Raw genomic sequence first — 11,479 nt, forward strand, 5'->3', positions numbered from 1 at the left:
GATTGGGTGAGAAAAGATACGTATGCTCTTTTATTTTATTTTATTTTTCTGGACACTATTATTTTTTAAATGAATATGATGGTTTATAAATGTAGTACACCAATAAACTACCTATTTGATTATTCCTCTTAGAAGCCACTCAATTTAATTATATACATAAATAAATATAACTTTGTTAGTGTTATAAATATAAAATAAATTTTAAATGCGAAGACACGTGGAGAATTATGAATTATAAATGTTAATATGTTTACACGGGTATATAATGGTCTATATAGTTTTGTAATCTTCAAAATTTTACTTACCAATGGAAATTACTGAATTCTTCCATTCGTGTACCATGTCTCTAAAGGGAAGTATATATTAAATGATGATAATTATAAACATTTTATATTTCATCGTAATTTTTTTTACTAAAATTATTTATTTAAATCGGTAAAGTGTATCGATCGACTCAACACATATTCAAAGTCATTAAATTTAAAGATGATGGATAAATATATTATAAACTCACAACTTCAAAATTAATAGCATAAAACAATAATATGTAGGTTTATAAAATTTAAATATGTATAAAAATTGCTTATTTAATTTAAATTTTAAAAAATAAATTTAATGATCAATTTGTATTTTTTTTCACGAGACGGATCGATTTGTGTATACATGCATGAAGCTCATAGTTATCCGATTATATGTATACATAATAAGTATTCGTTTTACTTTACTTCAAGCTTTATTTATGTTAACGTCTAAGTTTGTGATCTAACTTGTGTTATACAGAAACATGATAAATAACTCTTATATGTATTAAGTAAAAGTCACTTTAGTCTCTTTATTTATGAAATTCAATATCAACTTTCCATCTTATCGTTCATATGATTCATTTTCTACATCTAAGAAAATAACTTGACATTAACGCTTTTTCATATAACTATCTTATATAAGAGAGATTAATTTGGTTTGCACTCAAAAAAAATTAATAGTGGTTAATATATTATTATTATTATTATTATTATTTTAGGCGGCAGGGTGGGTTTGAGAATTGAGAAAGAGAGTTTGGTGAGGAAGTGACTGAGAGGGCATGATGAAAGCGTATTTATGGTTGTAGTGGTAGGTGAAGATGTGCATGTTTTAGTGCTAATTAATCTTTTTTTTTTTTTTTGATTAGTGAGTAATATATGCACCAACACTCGCAAATCCCCATTACCTTTGGCTTACGTATGTGATCTCCACTTCACGTTCTTCTTAGAGAATCTTTTTTAGGTCTCCTATATCTGTCTTTTAGAACATGATTTTTGGATTCAATTTTTTAATGGATTCGACTTGTTTGAATCAATTGTAATGCATTTAATTTAATAGTAAGATGATGAATATAACTCTTTCATGTTTGATTCAAATATGAAATTATCTAAATTTTTATTTAAACTTATATATTAATATAAATACTTGTGATATCATTTAAGAGATTTTATAAAAACAGTTTATAATATATTCATATAGTTATTTTTAATTTATTTCTATAAGATTTATGCATAGTTTATGGAAGATATAAATTTATAGTAATTAATCATATAAAAACAATTTGACTTATTATATTTTTTTTATAAATTTAATTTAATTAATTTTATCTTTTATTATAGAAACAATTTAAATAATTTAATTTAATTTAATTAATCATCCAAAAAGTTTATGTTGTGTGGTAATTTCCATATATATGGTAGGGAAACACAATTTAATAAAGGGAAAGGATATTTTATTTGGAAGGATATTTTCTGACTTTTTTTAATTGTTGGAGTTGATTGAAATATCATATAATAACTTGCATCGTCCATAAAAGAAGAGGGTGCTAATAATATAATTTGGCTTTAGTGAATGAAAGCTAATATAATTAATGTATAATCGAATTAGTATTAAATACCACATGCGACCCCTTAACTTAATTTTAGTTAATATTATAGTCTTGTATTTTTTTTATCATTTATTTTAATTTTAAGTGACAATTTGATATTTTATATTTTAAAATATCAACAATGTTATTCTTTTTTTTTTTTTACAAAATTCAAAAAAGTCATCAAAATTTTCAAACAAAACCCGTTAAATTAATTATCATCTTCAATATAATACAAATTTCATCAAATTTATAACTTAAATCTTTAAATAAATTATATTTTCATTCTTTATTTGATGAATTTGATGTTGGAGATGAAAATATGAGTTTATTTGAATATTTGAGTTATGCATTTGATGAAATTTGCATTATATTAAAAATAATTATTAATTTTACTAAAAGAAGATCAACATCAAACCAAGCGTGTGCGGATTCAAGAGCATGTAATTATGTGTTCATAGAAGAGACCCAACAATCATACTTACTAGTCTGATTGTAATTGTTTAGTTCATGGATGGAGGAAACATGTAGGCAAAAGGATTTGTAGTCAGAGGTACAATTATCATCGGTGAGAACATAACAAAAATGATAGTTTGGGTTGGATGGTGAAGGAGTAGGTTGAGGTATGTGACCAAAGTGTTCATAATAGTAGTCATTTAAGTAAGTAGGAACATTTTTGGGTCTTGTGGAATGTGTAAGGGGTGGAGGTTGAGGGTTGTGTTGTTCCAAAGAATCAAAAGGACGGTGAAGGTCAGTTTGATGGGTTGCAGGGGTTGATGGATCAAGAGGGGCAGACTGAATATAAAGAACCGATTCAAGGTTAGCATTTTCACCATGAACAATTGGAATAGGTAGAATACATGCATAAGATTTAGAAACATAAAAAAAAACAAAAATCATTAATAAGCAAATCATAAAAATAAAAAAAAAAACCTGTAGTGTCAAGCATACAGCCAAAAACACACATTTTCTACCACAAGATTGAAACTTTGTTCTACGTGTATGCAAAGTTGAAACATAGGCCAAATATCCAAAACATTTGAGATAAAGTAAAGTAGCAGGAGCATTATGTAATAAAGTAGAAGGAGACTTAAATTTGAGAAGTGGATAAGACACTCTATTAATTAAATGGACAACATGTTGAATGGAAAAATACCAAAAACTAGTAGGTAAACTAGCTTGAAAAGCTAAAGATTGTGCAACAGTCGGAATATGTTGATGTTTCCTCTAAACAATTCTATTTTGTTGAGAATATTCAACACAAGATCTTTGATGAATGATACCTTTTGATGCGAGAAAACTATGCATTAAATTCTACAATATTATCATTTTCCAAATGCTTCAATTTGATAGAAAAATGAGTTTCAATATAAGAGATGAAATTAACTAGATGAATACATATCTCACTTTACTTTTCATCAAAACAACCCATGTAAACCTATTAAACTCATCAACAAGAGATATAAAAGATTTGTGACCATAAATTGAAAAAATAGAGTAAGAACCCCATATGTCAACATACTAATAGGGTAGGGGAGCTGTGACACCTTAAACCCCAAAATAATATATATAATAAATTATATCATATTCCTATAAAATTTGCAGCCGATAAATAAAAATCTATTTCCAAGAAAATAAAAACTTTTATTTTTAATTCGGGTATCACATTTCTAAAAAATAAAAGAACATTTTAAACTTATTTTCTCCCTTAAAATAGTGCAATCTCGATAAGCTTGATTTAAGTATAATTACTTGATTTAATTTTAAAAACTTACTAGTACTTCTAATATTTTCATACAAAAATTCTTTTCAAATTAAATAAGTAAAACACAAATTAAAACTCTTATTCCTGGTATCACCTATCAGAGCGGGATTCCTCTCAAACTTGAACTTCAAGACTCATTAACCTGTAATAACTGCGATTTCACAAACGCAGAGCCAAGCCAGTCAAACACAAACAACGAAGGAGGTGGGTTTTGAAATCATGATGATAGTATAATACAAGTAAGAAGAACACGCAAACCATCATAATAGAACCATATCATTACACAAACATTCAATCAAGAAAATATCACATTAAAAAGTCAAAATCGCTCAAGGAAAATCAATAAATTTCACTATAACATCAAATCGTCTAAGATAAATTATCACCACACACGATACATATTAATCACAACAAAACAATCACAATAAAGTGCAATGTTATGCATGAGCTTAGAATCTATTTCACAATGTGGTACCATTTTAACTCTGAAGTACTTGGTTAGAAGGTTTGATACTATGTCACCATCCCGGTGGACGGACAATTAAAATTCGCCATATACGTGACAATCGAGGCAAACCTGTGTTGCGTGGTAGCTCCCGACATTTGGAGTGCTACCTCCAAGTCACCTAGGAATTCCCCACCCGAATACCTCCAAGGTCTAACAATCTTTCCTTAAGACTCGACAGCAGACCACCACGATCAGGCTCATTCAGTTGTACTTCCCTGGAATCACTAGGCTTGTCAGGCCCTACCTATATGATGACAAAAAAATCTCCACTTCACAAATTCACAATATTTATTTTCTCCCCTCGTTGGTATATGATACTCCATTAAAACCGTCATCTCAAACACAAATTGAAATCACCATTATTTCATCAACTATGGGGTTAATTCAATATTCTCATCATGGTTTAGAACATCACTATCGTCATCATCACAAAAACTCATCACAAATTTATAGCATCACTATCATCAATCAAACATTATCACATAAACTTATCACAAATTTATAACATCACAATTATTAATCGTACATCATCATCATTACATAAAATTATCACAACACATCTATCATTTGTTATCACATCACATAAACTTATCTAATCACACATATATATAAATTTAATTCGACACCCAATATCACAATAATATCAATATCACACATTCAAATAAATTAAATCAATCAACACCCTACAAATATTTTTATTCTATATTTTAATCTCATAATTTCCATATTTACACATTAATTAATTTATCCCTCAAAGGGCTACTGCCATACGTAGCGAGCCCCGGATGAATCATTGAGAAATACGGTGGTTTTCCCGTTCATCTCACAATATATTACACTCATGAATTCAAACGTTCTTTCACCCTTACCTTATTTCGACGCTTTCACACAGGAATATGATTCCACGAGCAAACAGCCTTTATTCATTGACTCTTTGTCCATCAATCGATCTAACTCGACAGTTTATGGGCAAACATTAAAAATAGATTATGAAAAGACACTCTAAGAATTAATTTCGAAATTCGGTCAAGAAAACTTACCATAAATCAGAAAACAAATCATTGGATAAAATAACAATTTTTCACACGATCGTTTTGGCGTTGGTTTCACTCAAATCGGACTTACGGTGAAGAATAACGGTTCAAACTAAGTAATTTTATAAACCGAAAAGTCGGATATTTTAGAGAGAAATTGGAGTTGTTAAAAATCTGAAAAATCGTGTTTAATTGACTAACTAAATATAAGAAACAACATACTGAAATTTGGGTAAAAACAGAGAAAGTTTTCTGGAACAATAATTATTATTATTATTTTATTTTACTAAAACAAAATTAATAATTTTTTAATCTTCTTTTTAATATCCCTCTAGTTTTCCAATTTTTACTAATAATTTATAAATTAGAGTAATTAAAATAATCAATATAAAAAAACATATTACTAATAATTAAAACTCTCACATTCAAAATAATCTCTACAATTATACTTATTTCTCAAAATACTCACATTATAATAATACCAACATATTAGAAAATAGTCAAAATTATAAAATAAATCAATATAACGTCAATATTTTATATTAATTACTAAATCATAATAAATATATATAAAATTACAATACCCTAACAGTATATAAAAATAAAGAAAATTAAACACAATATTACTATTATCTCAAGATAATTATTTAAAAAAAAATAACTAAAAATAGAAAATAGTTATAAATAATTGAAATATAATTACGTGCATACTTAATATCAATCAAGCGCAGATAAAAGTATTACATTAATTGGGTACACGTAAATATACACGTAAAATCGTATAAATTTGTTTTTTTTAAATATATATATTACACTAAAATACTATTATTTTTAAAAAATAGATCAAAGAATAAAATATAATATTTATTATTTATATCGCTCATATAATCTAATATTTATAAAACTAGCACATCATAGAAATCACCTATATAACGAAAAATTAATCAAAAAATTTATCATCATATATTCTAAAATAATTTTAATATTAAATTAATTATTTAAAATCATACTTAACTAATAAAATAATTTATTATAAATTTTAGGGTGTTACAAGCGCATTTTTTGTTTTTCAAATGGAAAGTATCACAAAGACTATTATTTTCCAAACATGATGGGCGTTATAGATCTAGAGAATGGATTGCATGATTCCTTCGTAAACTGATTGTTGCAACCAAGAAAGTGCCATGTATTTACAACGTACTCACATAATGTTTTTAGAAATCAACGCAACATTCATTGTACGCGCCCAAGAATTGTAGTTGTGCTATCAAGAACAAGGGAGACAAGTGTACTGAATATGATGATCGATAGCGTTTCAATAAGTATACTGAATTGTTGCAAGTAATAATAAAATAGTAGTACCGAGTGTTGATCTCAAGGATTGCGTTTTACTATTGAATTTTATTTAATTACTAAAATTGAACAAAAAATTCTCAAGTTTATAAATCGAATCTAACATTGGTGTCTAATTTGATCCTAATTACTGAATTCCTTTATTGAATTATTATCGAATTTTCTTTATTATTCTTGTCCTAATGTCTTAGTAACAGAACCTTTAATTCCAAAATAACTCATAATTCCTTTATAGATTTAAGATTAGAATTATGCATTATTGTACATGAATCCTCTTGTTAAACTATTGTCTTTGCAACTAATTTAATTGGTTTCATGACCTGCATCTATCCCTAGAATACAAATTCATGAATTTCTCATCTCAAGTATTCGTAAAGTCCATTTCCGTTTCAAAATACAAATCGTAGAACATTTTAATGTTGATTAAGCTATAATAAGCATTAAGCACAAAGATGAGAAAAATAATTCAATAAACTCATTCATATAACTAGAAATCAAATCATAAAAATAAGTGTTTCATCTTGTTACACCTATCCCTAACAAATAGGGTTTAGTTACTCATGGCAGAGATAGAAAAAATAAAGATTAGAGAAGAATTACAAGAAAGATTCATGAATGATTCTTGATAAAACTGCTCCAATGATGTTAGAAACGATCATATTTAAGTTTATATGTTAGGGCACAAGTCTCCCAACTTCCCAATAGTCAAAAAGATGTATAGAAAGTGAAAAAAAAGGCATTTTAATGAATGCAGTTGCGTGTCGCGTGCTCCGGGCGCGCCTGGATAGTGTCACTGGTCCGGAAATGCCCCCCGGACGCAGCGTTTGCGCTTTAGGCGCACAACTTCTTCCGGTTGATGTTTTCTGCAATTTACTCCTCTTTTGAGTCCGAATTTGGATATGAATCTTATATTTCATATGCACTTGGTTTGACTCCCATTGGACATATACAACTCCATATATGGCTGAAATACTCCACATTGGTCATGTTGATTACTAACCAAAATTCAGCATTGCACTAAAACAATGTAACAACGCAAAACTAAGAAAAATCTCTACTTAATTAAGCAAATAAGAACATAAACATTTCATTAAATCAAAGAACTAAAATCAACAAAATATATCAAATAAATCCTTAAATTAACTAATGGTTAAAGATAAATAAGACTAAAATCAATAAAAAAAATATGCATATGATGAAGAGTCGTCAATGATACAGTCTTATTTGAGAAAAATTATTCAATCATATTTATACATGACAAACCCAAAGATAACCTTTAACTAACTAGCTACAAGTAAGGAAAGGAAAAACTGAAAAACTGTAGGTAAAATAACATAAAAACTAACTTGGAAAATATTATAATCTATTAAATATCTAACTTTGTTAAGAAGCATATGGATTATAAAAAAAATTCACATAGTATTGTAATTTGGTTGTCATCAAATAATTGTCGTGGTTTTTTTTATCTGATTTTGAAGTTTTTAGTGTTATATTTTTGTGTATTGATTATGTTCCTAAATTTCTCTATGTTATTTTACCTAAAATTTGGTACCAGGAGCTTTGATTCAATGGGACATTAAATTCTTAGTTTGTTTTGTGGTTGCACCATTTTGTGATCCTTCACATTATAAGAGAATGTATACAATTAGATTTTTTTTTATAAATGTTCTAACTATATAAAAAAGACTTGGTACTTAAATGATGCGTTATGATTTACCTCTTTTTATGAGAACATTTTTGTTGTGCAGTTTACAATATAGATATATTTACATTGTCAATATAGTGAATAACATAAAAGAATTAATTCACATTAATGGAAGGTGTGGTGTGAGATTATGTTAATGACAAAAGAAAATTCTAAGAAAATCAACTTGTGAGTAGCACCATAAATTTTCATTTAGTTTTTTACATGTAAATTTTTTTGGAGTCTTTTAACTTCAAGTATTATTTTGCCTAAAAGAAATTAAGTCAACATAACTTAGTCATTTCACAAATAACTTTTACAAATTATGATGTGATTCTTAGTGTTATTTTGTTCTTAGTATCAATTTGAACCTCTAGATATTAGGATGTGATTCTTCACAAATTAAAACTACAATCTTCCGCCTTTTTGAACCTTTAATAAAGTTATATGTTTTTTAAAGTCCACCTTTAATAACATACTCACATATTTTCTTCTTTTTGCTAAATCCACAAAGCAAGGACTCCATCCAAAATTCCATCACTTATGAAGTCCAATATCTCAACTTTCCATAATTCCCAATTTCCAAGTAGCTTTAGTAAAATCCAAGCCATGGCATTTGCAAAGCAAAGCAGCTTCCTTAATCATCTAATATGAATATCCACTCATAATTATTATCACCCCATATTTGTTACAAACCCTTTTATTCTTCTTTTTTGTCATATTTGTGACATCTAATATGAAATTAAAGAGATTGTTCATCTAGTTTCTAGTTATGAGTGGTTCTTGAAGAATAAATGGATTTTCAGGTTGTAAATTCATTGTCAATGATCTTGTTATCATTCAACCAATTCATAAAGAAATAAAATCTCAAACATTTGTATGGGAACCCAATGTACACTCACAACTGATCCAAAATAGTGTTAAACAGGACCAAAGATATTTTAATCCTACATTAAAGTACGGTCTTTTCCTATAAGGATATAATCAATATGATATTTTATTTTGTTATGTATTTGATACACATCTTATCACGATATGATATAATATATATTATATTTAAATAACAAAATTATCATTGGGAACAATTACATATTAGTTTAAAAAAAAATTAAATTATTATATTTTAAATATTATAAATTAACAAAAAAAATTAAATAAGTAATGAAATAATTATATATTAAAACTATCCATTGACAATACTAAATAAACAATTTAAATTTTAAAAATAAAACCATGAGTAACCAAATAATTATATTTTATTTGTTAGAATGTAAATAAAGATATGATATATATTATATGTAAATGGCAAGAATACATGTAAACAAATTATATTTATTTTAAAATTTCAATTAACTTTCATATTTTTATAATTGTGAATACTAATTTATTAAATTATATAAAAAGACAAAACTAATCTTGTGTAAAACCATAAATATTTTTTAAATTAATTATTAATATTTCATTTTTTTAGTTCAATATCAAATTCTATTAATTATGTTTCTATTTGATTAGATTTACATTTTTATATTTTAGATTATATTTTATAAATTGTTTTTATATTTATATTTATATTTATATTTATATTTATATTTATATTTATAGTTATATTTATATTTATATTTATATTTATATTTATATTTATATTTATATTTATATTTATATTTATATTTATATTTATATTTATATTTATATTTATATTTATATTTATATTTATATTTATATTTATATTTATATTTATATTTATATTTATATTTATATTTATATTTATATTTATATTTATATTTATATTTATATTTATATTTATATTTATATTTATATTTATATTTATATTTATATTTATATTTATATTTATATTTATATTTATATTTATATTTATATTTATATTTATATTTATATTTATATTTATATTTATATTTATATTTATATTTATATTTATATTTATATTTATATTTATATTTATATTTATATTTATATTTATATTTATATTTATATTTATATTTATATTTATATTTATATTTATATTTATATTTATATTTATATTTATATTTATATTTATATTTATATTTATATTTATATTTATATTTATATTTATATTTTATTATATTTCAATTTATATTTTAAATTATATTTTATAAGGGTAATTAAGTAAACTAAAGTTCTTATCATATCCTGCTGGTTTCTAACCCAGGTCATATTCATGATAGAAATTTCAACTAGAGAGACATGATATGTTGGTTCATCAAACATTGAATTCATATATGATATGATAACTTATTTGTATTTTGTCTCTTATTATGTCCATCAAACAAGCCTTAAAAGTCGTCATTGTTTTACAATTATAAGATTGTATATTATTTAGTTTAATTATTTTTATTTTTAATTATCTAAGTTAAAAATTATACAATTTTAAGAATATATATTTCTAAAAAAAATTAAAGTATTCCTTGTTCATAGTTTCTAACTTAAGAAATAAGCGAGTTTATTCTAACCGACAAATATTAATATTGTTAGTTTGAATATTTTGTTCTAGATTCGAATATGAAACTTTGTAATTGTATGAGTTTTGAATGGTATGTAATTATATAATCTTATTTATAAAGAAAAAAGATTTTGTTAAAAACAAAAATCGAGGGATGAGTGATTAAATTCTAGTAAAAAGAAAGTTGTTGATGACGTAATTTATATTAATTAATATTTATATAATGAGTGTTTTATCTAGTTTATAATAAATTGTTTTTTAAGTCTCTTATTACAACAAGTCAAGTTCGAAGAACAATAGCACTTAACCAAAAAATATGGCCTCATTAAGCGATGACGTTAGATCAAATAATTTTCAAAATAAGTTAAATCACCAATTGAACAAAATACGCTAACAGAACAATTAATAAAACATTAAAATTTGTTGAGAGTGGGATTTGAACCCACGCCCTTTCGGACCAGAACCTTAATCTGGCGCCTTAGACCAACTCGGCCATCTCAACTTTGATGCTAATCTTTCATGTTAGCGTTATTTAGACTATAAACCCATTTTGTTTACTTCAATGCCTGAAAAAATTTGTTTCTATGCATGTGCTAATACAAAGTTTAACGTACCATCACAAGAGCTTTCAATAGCATTTCCCAAACCAAAATAATAAAATCACATTGTTTTTTCATTTTTCCAATCTAATATATATTTTTAATTTGAAAAACTAAAAAATATTTAATAATAATTAACCAAGCACAAGGTTTAGCAGAAAAAATTATA

General features: G+C 25.2%; 1 non-coding gene across 1 annotated transcript; it reads right to left on the bottom strand.

The window, feature by feature from the left end:
• Nucleotides 1–11,132: 11,132 nt before the first annotated feature.
• Nucleotides 11,133–11,213, bottom strand: TRNAL-AAG (transfer RNA leucine (anticodon AAG)). The gene has a single exon. It is a non-coding gene; the product is annotated as a tRNA-Leu (tRNA).
• Nucleotides 11,214–11,479: the final 266 nt, after the last annotated feature.

Source organism: Cicer arietinum, chromosome 6 (genome assembly GCF_000331145.2).
Source record: "Cicer arietinum cultivar CDC Frontier isolate Library 1 chromosome 6, Cicar.CDCFrontier_v2.0, whole genome shotgun sequence".
Taxonomy (NCBI): Eukaryota; Viridiplantae; Streptophyta; class Magnoliopsida; order Fabales; family Fabaceae; genus Cicer; species Cicer arietinum.